This window comes from Leucoraja erinacea, chromosome 28 (genome assembly GCF_028641065.1).
Source record: "Leucoraja erinacea ecotype New England chromosome 28, Leri_hhj_1, whole genome shotgun sequence".
Lineage (NCBI taxonomy): Eukaryota > Metazoa > Chordata > Chondrichthyes > Rajiformes > Rajidae > Leucoraja > Leucoraja erinaceus.
In genome coordinates this window covers 24,095,664-24,112,602 of record NC_073404.1, presented here as the reverse complement: position 1 = coordinate 24,112,602, position 16,939 = coordinate 24,095,664, and the positions used below count along the sequence as shown (strand labels likewise).

The 16,939-nt window shown below is 47.3% G+C and overlaps 1 protein-coding gene across 1 annotated transcript in view; it reads left to right on the top strand.

Moving 5' to 3' along the window:
- Positions 1–16,939, top strand: part of auts2a (activator of transcription and developmental regulator AUTS2 a) — a 946,702-nt gene that overhangs the window by 399,423 nt on the left and 530,340 nt on the right. The gene's annotated exons all lie outside the window — the stretch shown is intronic.

Below are 16,939 nucleotides of genomic sequence, written 5' to 3'. Positions count from 1 at the left end.
CATTCTGAATAAAACTCTTGTTGTAACTAACTGTTCCACCTCTGTCAACTACCTTCCAAATATTAAGACAATGATCATAGTTCAACTCTCTGATTGACGAGACTGAAGCGTTAATTTTTGCTAATTTTTACCGGTTGGTTTCATGTAAATATGAATGGAGGTGAATGAGAGAATACCACTTCATGCTGATGTATCATTTTCAGTTTAGTTTATTGTCACGTGTACTGAGGTGCCGTGAAAAGCTTTTGCTGCGTGCTCACCAGTTAACGGAAAGACAATAGAGGATTACAATCGAGCCGTCCGCAATGTACAGGGCCTGTCCCACTTGGGCATTTATGTGACAGGCCGGTAGTGACTGATGCGCGAAAATCATCTAGCAGTACGACAGTCGTGTGCCAAGTGTTCTTGAGGACCCTGCTTCATTTGGGAGCTATTTGCGATGACGTTCGTACCGAGTCCGATCTCCATGGCAAGGATTTTCCCGGTGACCATTTTTCAAAACGACGTGCGTTTTAAACCCGGGTGGTCATGTGGTGCGGCGCTCATAGGACGGGCGGCGCAAGGACATTGACGCATGGTGACGCATAATAAATTAGCAAAGGCAACGTTCATGCTTCACTGTGCGTAACCATGCGTCACCAAGCGCTACACGTATGCCATCAGTACGTCAGCGTGCGTCATCTGTACGTCAGCGTGCGCAAGGGATATGTCACACAGGTGGCGCGCGAGGACTTTGAGCATCCCAAAATCCTGGGGCGCCGCGCGTCACTGCATACGCCACCATGCGCCATGCATGCATCAACCAATTTTTAGGATGTCCCGTAAATGATGCGCAAATGACGCCCGTGGGACAGGCCCTTACAGATGCACGATTAAGGAATAATGTTTAGTGCAGGGTAAAGCTAGTTACGTCCGATCAAAGATAGTCCGAGGGTCTCCAATGAGGTAGAGAGTAGTTCAGGACTGCTCTCTAGTTGGTGGTAGAATGTTTCAGTTGCCTGATAAACAGCTGGGAAGAAACTGTCCCTGACCTTTTGCCTGATGGGAGAGGGGAGAGAAGGGAGTGGCCAGGGTGCGACTCGCCCTTGATTATTCTGCTGGCCTTGCCGGGGCAGCGTGAGGTGTGAAGTGGGAGTCAATAGAAGGGAGGTTGGTTTATGTGATGAATTATTAATGAAAGAAAGAAATTGCTTGTACAATCCTTTTCATGACTACAAAACGTTCAAAGCAACTGAAGTACTCTTGATATTTAGTCATTATTCTAATCAAGGTAAAGTGGCAGTTATTTTGTGCACAACAAAATCAAATTCAACAAAACAATGGCCAATTATTTCACCTTCATGATCATAGACAGTTAATATGTTTTTCAAGGAGATAGTGGGAAGAAATGTTTGTTGTTTAGTTTCAGAGATACAGGGCGGAAACAGGCTCTTCAGCCCACTGAGTCCGCGCCGACCAGCGATCCCCGCAAATAAACACTATGCTGCACACACTAGGGACAATATACATTCATACCAAGCCAATTAACATACAGACCTGTACGTCTTTGGAATGTGGGAGGAAACTGAAGATCTCAGAGAACTGAGGATTCTCACGGGAGAACATAAATATGAGTGTAAATGATCTTTGCATCTTCAGCACAAGTACAACAAAAGTATCTTGGTGACCGGGGCGTTATAGAGAGTCATAGAGTGGAAACAGGCCCATCGGCTCAACTTGCCCACGCCGGCCAACATGTCCCAGCTACACTAGTCCCACCTGCCAGCATTTGGTCCATATCCTTCCAAACCTGTCTTAACCATGTACCTGTCTAACTGTTTCTTAAACGTTGGGATAGTTCCTGCCTCAACTACCTCCTCTGGCAGCTCATTCCATACACCCACCACCCTTTGTGTGGAAAAGTCTCCCCTCAGATTCCTATTAAATCTTTTCCCCTTCACCATAAACCTGTGTCCTCTGGTCCTCGATTCACCTACTCTGGGCAAGAGACCATGAATCTACCCAATCTATTCTTCTCATGATCTTTTACACCTCTATAAGATCACCCCTCATCCTCCTGCAAGCAATAGAGTCCCAGCCTACTCAACCTCTCGTTATAGCTCAGACCATCTAGTCCTGGCAACGTCCCCGTAAATCTTCTCTGTCCCCTTTTCAGCTTGAGGTCTTGTACTTAGAGCTTTCAAAATGGGGCCATCACCTTTGTCAGAGGTTATGGGGAGAAAGCAGGACAATGGGGTGAGGAAGGAGTGATAGATCAGCCATGATTGAATGGCAGATTGGACTTGATCAGCCGAATGGCCTAATTCTACTCCTATCACTTATGACCTTATAACCTTTCACTGGTGTGGCAAGTTAGATGGGGCAGCAGTTACATATTATAAAAGTCATTCAGTTTTTCCACTTACACTGGATAATGGATACATCAGAGCAAAACATATTTCTCAGGCAAGGCGCCTTGTGGAAAAAAATGTTGGGGCCCTCTGTCTTAAAGTGCACAAATGTTAAAATGATCTAAATCACCTTCGCTTGCAACAGGTGTAAATTGTGCCCAGGAAATGTCACTGTTGTTCATTTGTGTCTTTGACCCAATACCAGTTTGCCAATTCTTTGTATTGGGCTTGGTTTCTGTGCCTCTCCTCCCCTCTATGACTTGTTTCATGAGAGTTTGTGTCATTTTGTAAAGTGTTAACAGGTTAGTGCTCATGTTTCTTTCAACAGCCAACCTTTAAACATCAAAGAAAGATAAATCAAGCTTTAAAAATGCTTTGGTATCGAGCCCTTCGTCTTTTTCACATTACTTTCGGGGTACCTGCTGATTGCTTATTAAAAACAGTTGTAAATTGCGCACGATAAACTCAAATGAGACAGGGTGGAAATATTTCCTCCTTAAATAACAGTGTTACAAAGGCAAAATACATGCTGTGTGGAAATCAATGACAGATGTAGATTCTGGCAGTTTCAGTGTTGCAAGTTAAATGGAAAGGGCTCGGGATAAGTTAATTCCTTGCCATGTTTGGAAGAGTGTGGAAATTAGCCTGTTTGTTGCTGACAAATGGCTGAATTTTGTGAAAAGAAAATTGCGTTCTGATGTGTACGGAGCATTTGTTCAAGTTAAAGGTGAGGGTGGATAATGTGACAGCATAATGTCGCTGTCAAAATTAATTCCAGCGCTGTACATTCTGGAATATAATATTTTTTTAAGTTTCTAAATAATCTGAAGAATTTTCTGAACTTTTTAAAGTTTTCAGCTTCAAGTGTCTCTGAGTTCACATAGTTCGAACCAAATTGTTCATCGCAACATGGGCTAAACGCAGGCAAGTGGACCTAGTGTAGATGGAACACGTTGGCCCCTGTGGGCAAATGAATAGTTTGTCACTTTACCTCTCATTGTACATGTTGGCATTAAAGGATATTGAACCTTGCATTTTTGAAACATATCAAACAGGAACAGAAGTAAGTTATTCGCCATCCCCATCATGACTGCTCCTCACCATTCAATACAATCGTAGGGTAATCATCCATTTCAGTATAGTAGACTCAAAATGCTGGAGTATCTCTGGAGAATAGGTCACATTTTGTGTTGAGACACTTCATCAGTTTCCAGTACCCTGATACAGTACAGCACATATAAGACATCCATTTCATTTTCCTTGCTCATCCCCTTTGATCTCTCGTTTTCACACCTTCCATAACTCGATGTCTCCTTCCCCTCACTCAGTCTGTAAAATGGTCCCTACCCAAAACGTCACCCATTCCTTCTCTCCAGAGATGCTGCCTGGCCCATTGCCTTATTCCAGCATTTTGTGCCTGTCCATTTCAGTCACCAGTTCACTCCTTATCTCCTTATCCCTGGATCCCTTTAGCAATAGGAAACATATCTACCTCCTTTTGGTTGTTCTTTTGGTTATAATTTGGTTTTGTGTGAAATCAAGCTATTTCTGCACTGTGATATCTAATACACAATCTTGAATGCACTATGGAAGGAATATGAATAGTGAATATTTTTAAGGCAGAGATAGATAGACTCTTGATTAATACAGGTGTCAGAGGTTATCGGGTGAAGGCAGGAGAATGGGGTTAGATGGCAGAGATAGATCAGCCATGATTGAATGGCATAATAGGCTTGATGGGCCGAATGGTCTAATTCTACTCCTACTCCTTATGACCTTGTGATATGGAAGCACTGAGCATTCATTTGTAAAGTTTGCTGGGCAGAATTTCGATTCTTGAATGAATGTTATTTTGTTAAGAATCACACCAAAAATCTCGGGTACACAAGGTTCCTGTATATAACTTTCTAATTTAGTTTAGTTTAGAGATACAGCACGGGAACAAGCCCATTGAGTCCGCACCGACTAGCGATCCCCGTACACTTATACCATCTTACACACACAGTAGGAGCAATTTACATCTATACCAAGCCAATTAACCTACAAACCTGTACGTCTTTGAAGTGTGGGAGGAAACTAGAGATCTCTGAGAAAATCCACGCAGGTCACGGGGAGAATGTACAAACTCTTTACAGACAGCACCCGTGGTCAGGATTGAACCTGGGACTGGCACTGTAAAGTAGCACCCCTACTGCTGTTTGTGTGGTTTAACGGGCGCCGTCGACCATTTTCTCTTCACTGAGACGTCTGTCGGCCATTTTTAAGGTTGCATTTTTGCAAACTTCATCTTTTTCTTTTCATTGTGCATTTTCACACTTCATCACCGTTGGCCTGGACAGCTGTCAGATCTGATCCTGGTACATTTAGTGGAACGTTTCCATATTTAACCAGCCGGTGGTGTCACGTATTGCCAGGAGGAGAGTGCAGGAGAGAACGGCTGGAAAATGAGCTTGAAACATTAGATACTGACACAATGACTTTCCAGGGGACCAAATATACTGCCGAATGGGACAATGTAGCAATGTGACAAACTCAGTGAGCGCCAATAGCATCAAATAATTTCATTTAATCAAATTTGAAATAATTTGATTGTAAGGATGATGGATTTGAATTGGCACCACTGGAGGGAAAATTTGTTGTTGTTGTTGTTGTCGGAAACGCTCTCTGGTATTGGTGGCCTTGCCTATTTTTGCTTGAATCCTTGCAACGATTTGTCCCCCTGGTCATTCCAGCAGCGACAGATAAGGTAATTAGCGCGGAGAGGAGGTTTCCCGCACTCCCCTCCTCCACTCCTAGGCCCACAGAGGATGGGACCTGCCCGTGACCTGCCTCCATGCACCACGCTGCGTCCCTGTCATGCACCAACTGTGTGGCATCAAGCCTCAGTGATAGGCCTGTCGCTCGTGCTTGCGTTTCCTGACGGAGGTGTCAAAGGAGCTCGATGGCTCTGACCCACTTGCGGTCAGTCCTCTTGGGATCAGCGTTCATTCAGAGTGCGAATGACAACAAAAAAAAAGTCTGTTTATGTTTTAATTCTGTGTTTTACCCCAGGGATTCTTCCACACCCCCCCACAACCACTTCCCCTCCCCTCTCTTTCGTTGCCAATGATGGATGACATTGGAAACTGGCAATTAAAAAAATATATTCTGCCCTCGTTTTTTATTGTCCGATAAAATATAATTTGTATAAACACAACAGAGTATGTAATGGCTTGTCACGTGTAATTCCCCAGACCGTTTAGCGATGCTACACCTGCTTAAATAGACTTTATTTTGGCCTCGCATCATTTTCTATGCCGGACCAGTCACAGGAATTTATTTTTTCCTTGAGTACTTGAAGCTTAGAAGGTTGGCGATGATTACCAGCAGGGGCTAATAAATGTGCTGGATTGGGGCAAATTAGCAAGAATATTGCACGCGCGCGAAAACTGTTCCTCTTACTAGACACAACACAATCGGCTCTAAAGACATTGAAATCAGTTTCAGTTTTCCATTGTAAAAGAAGTCTGGTTTTAGGGTGCCCTCCATGGCACGTACTGTAGGACGCAAGAGACCGGGTTCAGAACCACGCACCTAGGGTGCCTGTCCCGATCGCGGACATTATGGGTGGCGATTCTGTACTATGATCGGAGGTTTTGTTACGTTGTAGCAAGTCCCCGTAGTACTTCGCAGTGGGGTTTGTCTACGAGATTTATTCGGTTTCCTTCCCACCACGCCAAAAAACAAAGGATTAACAGAGTCTGTAGCCTAGCGAGCCGTCTGCTTCACCCCTAGGCTTGAATGTTAAAAAAACATTGGTCCAGAAATAAAAAAAACATTGTCCAGTGATGCTGGTGCCCTACCTGGAGCTTTTTCAGAGCCCCCAATCACTACGTTCACCAGGGATCCAGTCCAGGAATTGGCTCAGGTGGGTTCAACAACCTCCGCGCGCGGTCTTTTTGTGTCCTTCGGGGGCTCACGAAGCTTGGCATGTTCTCTCGGGTCCAAGATTGTCAAACGAGGGGGGAAAAAACTGCGAGGACAGGCAGCATCTGGGTTGTCTTCAAAAGTTGACACAAAAAACGCTGGGAGTAACGCTGGAGGAAAAACAGGCAGCATCTCCGGAGAGAAAGGAATGTGGTGCGTTTCGGGTCGGGGGGACCTTTCTTTCAGGACCCCACGATGCAGTTCTTGAAAGAATTTGTATTCCCCGACCGGAAAAACATCAACACTTCTTCTTTCCAAGGAGATGCGTGCTGGGCCCGCCTGAGGTACAATTACCAGTTATTTTGTGAGTCTATGCCATGGCCACCAGCGGATCATTTCTGCTTTGATTCGACGGTTTCTCAGCGTCCGAGCGAACACTCGTCACCAAAGCACCAAAGACAAATGCCCCCTAAGCATAGGCATTTGCACATAGCGGGACCACATCCCTTTCATTCCCCCTCGAGAGCTCCGACTCACCCCCGGTTCCCATCGTGTACCCCGGTTCACCACACCATCTGGAGCCCCAAACCATCTGAAGTCTTCGGGTGAAACAGTGTAAGCGCGACTAACCCCAAACCATCCCCTCTGGGACCACAGGGCAAGAGCTGGCCAGTGAATAGACAGTTCCCAGGGGTATTGATCATCAGCACCTCCAGGATTTTTAGGGGTGGGGGGGGTACGGGGACGGTCGGTTCGATTCCTGAATACGGGCCGCTGTAATGCAACAGAGGTTTGTTACGTTATCTCCCCGTGGACTCTGCGTGTGGAAGTTTGTCTTTACAAGGGTACTCCGGGTTTCCTCCCCCACTTCAATTGAACGTACAGGTTTGAAGGTTAATTTGGGGCTTTGGTAAACGAATTGTTTAACAATCGGCCACAGTCGGTGTAGGATAGTGTCGTTCGGGCACCCGCGGCCACCGTGGGCCGAGGGGCGTCCTTGGAGTGCTGTTATTCTTCTAAAAACTAAAATTAAAGCAAAAACTAAATTCCGGCGAGGGGGGACCATAAAATGTGTAGGGGAAAAGAATTCTGCAGATGCTGAACTTTATACATCAGAAGGTAGACACAAAGATTGGGAGTACGTACCTAAGCAGGACAGGCAGCATCACTGTCGGAGTGAAGAATGCGTTGACGTTCAGGTCGAGACCCTTCTTCAAGAACGCAGATAGATGTGGTGCGGTCTAAGAATGGAGACCAGACCTGCTCCATTTTTTTTATAAATATGTCACGCACCCCCTTTAATTTTCTTCTTGGTTTTTTTGCTTTTGCAGATCAAGCCCTCCATCCACAGCTGCAGGACAGTGGATATGAAAAGAATCAGCCAGTGAACCAAGGCGTCAACAGGGGGCTCCACATGAAAGACTGAGTGCTGTAAGGGTAAAAGACATCGGCTAATGATCTGCCCACGGCACCGAAGTCCATCCCCTCCACCCCACCCCTCCCCCCCTACCCCTTATCCCATCTCAGACCCACAGCGACTGCCAGCGCTGGGCGGTGCCCCCGGCAAGCACGCAGACACAAGCCACCGCACCTTGGTGGAAGAACGGTAGGGCTCCAGCCCGTGCTTTAAATTGGCTTCGTCTGACGTGCTACCTTATTACACACAACCCATGTGCCACTCAACTCCTGTCCGTAATTCAAATGTAGTTGCGCCCCACGCCAAGACTGAGCACACTGCCCCAAGAAACCCGCCTGGCATACCAATGCAGTTGCACAAACTGATTCTGTGTGCCTACGCGCCACCTCAGATGCTCATCAGGTGTGAACTTAACATACACAGCTATTTGATCGTTCAACGATTCCCCCCGGAAAAACCCCGGGAATGACCACCTGCATGCCTCCGCCCTCACCCACTTCGATCTGACAAAAAAAACACCACCAATTTCCCTCGCGTGGCAACAGGCACCCCACACTTCGTGCGACCCAGAAACCCGCGCACCACACGGCCCTTGACTTCTGGCGGGGGGGGTGATGTGAGCAGGCCAGTGAGTGCCACTGGGCCTGAATAGGAGGTTGGGTGGGAGGGCCGGCCCCATGCCCCAGTCTACGTCTAAATTGAGTTTTGCGGTTTATTTACCACCACCCATCTCACCACCCCCTTACACCACCCCCCTCCCGCCATGTCGAATTTGCCCCACAGACGAGACTACGTCCGAGGTCCTGTACATCACCACCGTCACCCGGTGGGCCTGACACCAATCGTAAGGTCCTTTCGCCCAACGGCCGTTATCCGTACCTGCTCAATGCTGCCGGTGTTTGCCGGCTGCACACAACTGCAACCGGTCGTTCAATGCATCGCGCCAAACGAGTATCGACAAAGCACCCCTGTTGAGCACACCCCTGTCTTGTGTGACTACCCCTACTTACTGCGGTCACTTTGTAGACCTGCTATCTCAGGGGGAGATCCCCCCACCTCACCGAGCGCCAACTTGTAGCTTCAGATGTACTCGAGGATTATTGAGCAATGCCCCTTAATTGTCAAGAATCAATACCATCATGAAATAAAAATGCCTAAAGCAATGTGGACTGCGGGTTGTTTTTCAAGATCCTGGCCTGCACATGGAATTTTGTCGATTATTTAACCCATTATACTGTTCCTTTAAATCTCTTCAATTAAAACATCCATTTTTCTTGACAGACAAACTAAATAGACCTTCAGTAGGATGGCCTGACCCCCCGGGTCAATTTTTTTCAGCTGATTATCAGTGGTCCACAGCTTTTGTGGTCGGCCATTCCCAAGGCTCACCCCGTTTGCCACGGCTCACCGTCTGCTTGCCACGTTTGACCACCCCCCGCCCCCCGACAGCTCGTAGAATCCGGCATGGGTTTACACGCGGAGGTGGCGCTCTTGGAGGCGAGTCTGAGTATGATATCTTTTATTAATACCGAGCGCGGAGCACATCCGGCAATCTCCTTCATGTAGCCTCACCACCCCCTCCCACTGACCCACTAACCCCTGGTCCGAACCACTTGGCAAAGGGCCCCCCCCCTCTCCCCCAGCAACAGACGGTCCTCACCAAGAGCCACGAGCCAGAAACATAACTGCCCCACGAGAGATCCTCTATTCCACTGTGCGCTATCAGCAGCTCTGCGCCACCACTCATCACCACTTCTTTTCACACGTCTCTAGGTCAGTTTAGCCCGATAACGCCTCCCGCCGCCCACTAGAGTCCCCCGCCCCCCGACCCATGTGATCCCCCGTGCACCAGTACAGGCACTGTCCCACCAAATCCAAGGTTTACCCCCGAGCTTCCCGCCAGTTTACACAAAAAAACATCCAACGTCATCACAAGTATTTTTTACCTCTTGGAAACTCTCCCTTTACATGTCCTCCCAAATGCACGACGCCACCCGTTTCCGGTCCCTCCGTTAGCAGTACGAGCGCTACTTACAAGCCAATTAACTTACAATTCCCCCTTTTGTCGTGGGGTAAACTGAGTGACTTCCCCCCCCCCAACAGGCAGGTACTATCATAACTTATCAAAGACATTGCGCCGTACCTGACCATAAGCACACCCCCCCCTATGTGTGTGAGAGGCTACCTATCGCTCTCACACACACCGCGCTATTCGGGGTGGGTATATTGTTTTATAGCTGTTGCATCCTGGGCCATCTTTTTTATGGGTCGTCCCCCACCAAAGGTCCCGGACGTAAGTTGGCCTCCGTTCGCCTGACTGTACATGGCTCTACATGAATACTAATTACACATAAGGGTTTGCCCACATCAAGGAAAAACAACAACATGCTAACGTTTCCTCAAACAAACTGCTGTTGCCCCACCCCCCTTTCAGTTATATTTCCCCATCTACCATGCACATTTGAGTTGTACATCGCCATAGTGACCTCGAATGCGCACCGGACACCGTCACCCACAGTGGAAGCAAGGTGCAGCACTTAACATACCATCCACCCCCACCCAACCCTCACCTCCTTCAACTTCACCCCCCCCCTCAGGCTTCTCAAGTTGTCCCCCCCATGCCGACCGTTCAGTTTGCCACTCCCACCTCGCTATTTTCACACAGAGAGTGAGTGAATCTCACCCTGCCGAACACCCCACCATAGCTGCCACCAGAGCGGCAGTCGAGGCCAGCTCCTTGGCTATATATTCTACGAGGGAGTTAGCTGTGGGCCCATTGTGGCTAAGGGCGACCCATCAGAGGGCCTCATGAGAAGACGGGCCCAGGTTAACCAGCCGTTAACGAGTTGGTGTCAGACATGCTCACACTATTGAATCGAGCGCGCTGCACCCCGGACCATCGCACAAGCGCAAGACCAGCGCCGCACACATACTCCCAGAACATACATTCACTCCTCGTTTTAATGCTTTTATAACCCCCCTCTCCCACAACACCCACCCAAACACAGGGGAGCCTTGTGGGCTCCCACCATCTTTCACCCAACCTGTCATCTGGACACCGGCCTTGAACTTTTCATCCCCCCAACCCCCCCCCAACCCACCCCCCCCACCACCCCACCATCGTGTTTCACTTTCTCATACCCTTTCACCCATAATTTTGTTCATGTACTCTTTTATGTCCCAGTATCCCTATCCCCCCTCCCCGACTCCAGCCTGACGAAGGGGCTCGACCCGAAAGCCTATCCTTTTCTTCCCCAAAAGATGCCTGATCCACCGCACGCCTGACAAAAACGTTACTCCCACCACTTCGCACCTTAACCGGAAAAATATGCACATGAACCTGCACGAAACTGAGTACTCGGTGTGGGATTGAAGAGTAGTTTTGTGAGAAAATCATAACTATTAATTCATTTATCCGTTTTAATTAGTTGTGAGTCACAGAGTCATGAGTTTAGTTAAGTGTTTCAATTAAATGTTAAGTGATTTAATTTTAATTCTTTACATTTATTATTAATTTTCCAATATTTTATTCCTCACAAAATTTATATTTGTTTTTTGCACAGAGGTTTTCAAAATATTCAAAAGCTTTAATATAAGTTGACAGCCAGTAGCCTAAGAGTATCTTCTTCATGTCATGTGCCGGCTGTTTTTGATCATGAAGCGTGCAAGACCAAAGAACTGCTTGGGTCTTGGCATTTAATATGGGTGACAGCAGTACTATATCAAATGAGAGGAAGACATAGAACCTCGAACATAGGCTGCAGCGAGCGCCGTGCCTCGCGTCTTCCGCCACCACAGACACCCCCCCACAACCAGCCCCAATTCCCTGCGCTATGGCCCCCCACCTCCTCACCCCGCCTCCCCCCCCCCCCCCCCCCCCCCCCCCCCCCCCCCAAACACTCTCCCCCCGCCACCCCTCACCACCCCAACCCACCCACAATGTCCTCTGTTTGCTGTCTCTTTTTTCTTTCTATACAGACTACCTCTGTCAGCACGCCCCCCCCACCCACCCCCCACTCCCCACACCCCAAGATCCTCCCCTCCTCTCGGTCCAACCCCAACACCAACGCTCACCTATCCAACCCACCCCCAACACCCCCACCACAAAACCCCACACCCAAAACCCCACACACACAACATAGCATATACTGTGGTAGTGTCCAAAAAGCCACCCACCACGCCGCCAGACAAAAAACACAAACCCCCAACAGCCCTCAACAGAGACAGACGTCCGAAAGAGCGGTACGCTTCTTGTATAAACCATTACCCAAAAAAGACCAAGAGAAAAACCCGAAACCATCGAATATCGAAATGCCTCATACAAACACAAAATGGTAGCATCAGCATGTGCTTTAAACCATGCTGCTACAAGGCACAGCACGAATGCATCACTCACAGACTGTAAAAATCTCAACATGAACTCCGTCCAAAACAAAGAGCTGCATGTTGGCGATACCACCCACAAATGCCCGACTCGTGGTGCGCCCGGGAATTCACTTCACTACAAAACTATACTGTCTGACAGACATCTCTGGGTGCCCCAAAGGACGGTATTTACCCTACCACACCAGTCTACCACCCAAATGACCGACAACCTGTCACCACAAGATCACTGTACATCAATGATGTTCATGGTCATGATCATTCTTGATTAGAACGGGTGTCAAGGGTTATGGGGAGAAGGCAGGAAAATGGGCTTAGGAGGCAGAGATCAGCCATAGTAGACTCGATGGGCCGAATGGCCAAATCCTACTCCTATAACTTGTGAACATGTCATTTTAGTTTTCAGTTTAGTTTAGAGACATAGCATGGAAACAGGCCCTTCGGCCCACCAGGTCCATGCCGACCATTGATCCCTGTACATTAACACTATCCTACACCCAGTAGGGACAATTCTTATGTTTACCAAGCCAATTAGCCTACAAACCTGTGCGTCTTTGGAGTGTCGGAGGAAACTGAAGATCTCGGAGAAAACCCACACGGGTCACGGGGAGAATGTACAAACTCCGTAAAGACAGCACCCGTGGTCTGGTAAGCCTTCTCCGTGCCTTCTCCAAAGCCTCCACATCTTTCCTGTAATGGGGCGACCAGAACTGCACACAGTACTCCAAATGTGGCCCAGCCAAAGTCCCACAGAGCCTTCATTTCTCTGGAGGAAGATTGGAATCCACTACCTTCTGACATAGGGAGAATGTTTTTGATCAACCGGGCCACTTATATGTCTCCAAATTATGGAGAAGTCGGTAAAGAAATACGTGAAGAAATTACTAATTTGGTATTTGCCAGCCCTTGGTTGCTTGTGACATTGGAACAAGGCTGCTACTTAGTCTGAATTGGTAATAATGAGAGCCAAGAGGCTCCTCCAACATTCGTCTTTTATCCATCCCTTCAGAACTCTCGCTATCTTCATCCTTGACAGCTTAACTTCAGGCGAAAGATAAAGTGAAATAGATTGTGCTTATTAAAAATTGGCGACTAAGGAAACGACTTAAATGGAGATTCTTTAGCTGTAGCGAAGAAAAAACGTGCGTTATCTTTCCAAAGCCTGCAGTTTTAAACCCAGCTATTGTTCAAACTTTGAATAGGAATTCAGCAGCATGAATTTTTCATAGGTTATACGTTTAAAATCTGTCATTCCCAGTATGATTTTTTAATTTAATCAATTGCAGGCGATTGATTGTATTTTAATGGTAAACTCATGCAATCTGGTGACAATAAAAGTGAATGACTATTTAAAAAAAAAATAATGATCTGCCATGGATATTAACTCTATCTCTCTAGTGCTGGTATACCATGAAACAAATGGGTAGAATCCATTGAAAACGGATTGCCTGATAGTGAGGCTTGAACCACCAGACCTGCTGTATTTGCCCACATGCCTGGGATGACTGGATTAACATATGTTGAGCGTTTGATGGCACAGGGCCTGTCCTCACTGGAGTTTAGATGGATGAGGGGAACACCTCATTGAACTTTTTCCGAGTCATGAAAGGTCTGGGCAGAGTGGATGTGGAGAGGATGTTTCCACTAATGGGAGAGTCTAGAACCAGAGGCCATCGCCTCGGAATAAAAGGACGTTCCTTTGGAAAGGAGAAAAGAAGGAATATCTTGAGTCAGAAGGCAGTGAATCTGTGGAATTCATTGCCACAGACAGCTGTGGAGGCCATCAATGAATACTTTTAAGGTGGAGATTGATAGGTTTTGGATTGGCAAGGGTGTCAGCGGTTTATGGGGAGAATGGGGTTGAGAGGGAAAGATAGATCAGCCACGATTGAATGGCAGATTAGACTTGATGGGCCGAATGACCTACTTCTGTTCCTGGACCTTATGACTGCATTATCCTGGCTACATTGTAGACGGGGCTCCGATAGTGGTGAGAAAAATTTGTATCTTCCATGCATGAGTAACCTATACTTCCAGAGATGTCAGGAGCACTGTGATTATTTGTGTTAACAATTTTGTCCCAATTCAGACTAACAGGTTGAAATATTCCTCTCCTGTCTGCCGAGGGGGGAAAGAAAGAAAAACTTGTGGTGCGATCTGACTTTACTGACTACTTGGCTGCCGCTCTTGGAGGGAGTGGCTCAGTGGGGCAGAGTTTAATAATTGTGAGGTCCAACATTGGAGCAGAGTGGTGCCGACATTCCCAGGGAGGTGTGTGTGCCAGGGGACCTTCCAGCGACTGTGTTTCCATGCGTGTTCCACCAGAGGTGTCTGCTTCACGAGGTAACTTGTTCCCTGTGGTGCTCTGCGCAGTGAGTGTCGACGGCCTTTGGCCACGCTGCTGTAAATGCTCACCAACCAGTTTTGCAGACCCTGGAAAACCAAGCCAATAATGGTGACGGGAGCCAGATTTATTAGTCTGGGATAGGGCTTCGCCGTGGGAGGAGACTGAGACCTCTGCCATCTGCTGTAAGCTGCTGTTACCCCACAGCCTAGGGTTGGCACCAGGAGGGACTGTAGCATTTGGCAGAGGTATTATCTTGGCTCTGTTCCGTTACAAGCGCGGCTCACTGGGCGATGAGGGCAATATTAATAGCTGTGGCCGTGGATTCATATCCCTTCTTTAGTTTCGTTTAGGTTTGCTTAGTTGTACAGCGTGGAAACAGGCCCTTCAGCCCTCCAAATCCACACCGACCAGCGATCCCCGCACACTGACACTATCCTACACCCCCTAGAGACAATTTACACTTACACCAAGCCAATTAACCTACAAACCTGTGGGAAAGAACTGCAGGTGCTGGTTTAAACCGAAGATGGACACAAAATGCTGGAGTAACTCAGCGGGGACAGGCAGCATCTCTGGAGAGAAGGAATGCGTGATGTTTCGTTTCTATGAATGCGTGATGTTTCGGGTAGAGAACCTTCTTCAAACATTGAGTTAATATTTTGGGTCAATTACCTTTCATGTTAACTCTATCTCATTCTCCAGAGGTGACGACCTGTTGAGTATTTCCAGCATTTTATGTTTAATTTATTTAAACTTGGATAGTTTTCTCTGGAGCATCAAAGGCTGATGAGGTGCATGGAAATGTTTTTTCCACCCAGGGTGGAAATGTTATATATTAGATGGCTTAGAAAGGGGGAAGATTTAAAGGAGATTTCTGAGGCAAGTTATTTTTTTTACAGAAAGGGTGTAGATACATGGGATGCTTTACAAGGGGGACTGGCAGAAGTAAATGCAACAACAATGTTTAAGAGGCATTTGTGTCGGAAGGAACTGCTGATGCTGGTTTAAACCAAAGATAGACACAAAAAGCTGGAGTAACTCAGTGGGACAGGCAGCAGGGCCCTAGTGAGACCATAGCTGGAGTATTGTGTGCAGTTTTGGTCTCCAAATTTGAGGAAGGACATTCTTGCTATTGAGGGAGTGCAGCGTAGGTTGACAAGGTTAATTCCCGGGATGGCGGGACTGTCTTATGTTGAAAGAATGGAGCGACTGGGCTTGTATACTCTGGAATTTAGTGTTGAGAGGGGATCTTATTGAAACATACAAGATTATTAAGGGATTGAGCAGGCTAGGGGCAGGAAACATGTTCCCGATGTTGGGGGAGTCAAGAACCAGGGGCCACAGTTTAAGAAAAAGGGGCAGGCCATTTAGAACTGAGATGAGGAAAAACCTTTTCACCCAGAGAGTTGCGAATCTGTGGAATTCTCTGCCTCAGAAGGCAGTGGAGGCTGATTCACTGGATGCTTTCAAGAGAATTAGATAGAGCTCTTAAAGATAGCGGAGTCAAGGGATATGGGTAGAAGGCAGAAACGGGGTACTGATTGTGGATGATCAGCCATGATCACAGTGAATGGCGGTGCTGGCTCGATGGGCCGAATGGCCTACTCCTGCACCTATTGTCTATTGTCTCTGGAGGGATATGGGGAGAAGGAATGGGTGACGTTTCGGGCCGAGACCCTTCTTCAGACTAGTCTTTAAGAGGTATTCAGCAGACATGCAAAACGGAAGGGAATAAAGGGAGGCAGATGGTTTCGGTTCACAAAATCCTTCCTAATTTAAAAAAAAGTCACCATGTCACCACCTTTTCTGATCCTCAACCATGACATCATCCCATTAAACCCTAACGAGGGCAAGATGTTCACACAGAGGGCGATGCGTATGTCAACAGAGGTGCCGGCACGAATAGTGCAGGTGGGCAGAATTACAAATTGGGACGAAAATATAAAATGATTTTCAAGTCAATGGAGGATAATGTCAGAAAGAAAAATGCGAACAAAAGTAAAATTAAAAAAAACTTTTGCATTACTGACTGTCCAGAATAAACTTTGCAGCAATTAGACTGGTGTTGCAATTTCTTGGATTTATTCCAAAGAAAACACGGAGACTGAAGCAGAGCCTACATTGTCATTAAACAACGATCTGGAGAACCTTGAAGGGGATACATCATAAACCCAGGCACCAGAATATACTTTTGCAGAAGACCGTGCTTTCCCTCTTTCTCCATCCCCTCCCCCTTCCCATTACTCCCACTAGTCTTGCTGTCTCCGACTACATTTTATCTCTGTCCCACCCACTCCCCCGGCAAGGGTCTCGCCCCGAAACGTCACCCATTCCTTCTCTCCAGAGATGCTGCCTGTCCCGCTGAGTTACTCCAGCATTTTGTATCTAACAGCAGAAAAGGAATGGGAATACTCTATTGTCACATGTGACTAGGCACGGTGAGATTCTTTGCTTGCATGCACAATGTACACAAATAGCAGCCACCTATGGCACTGA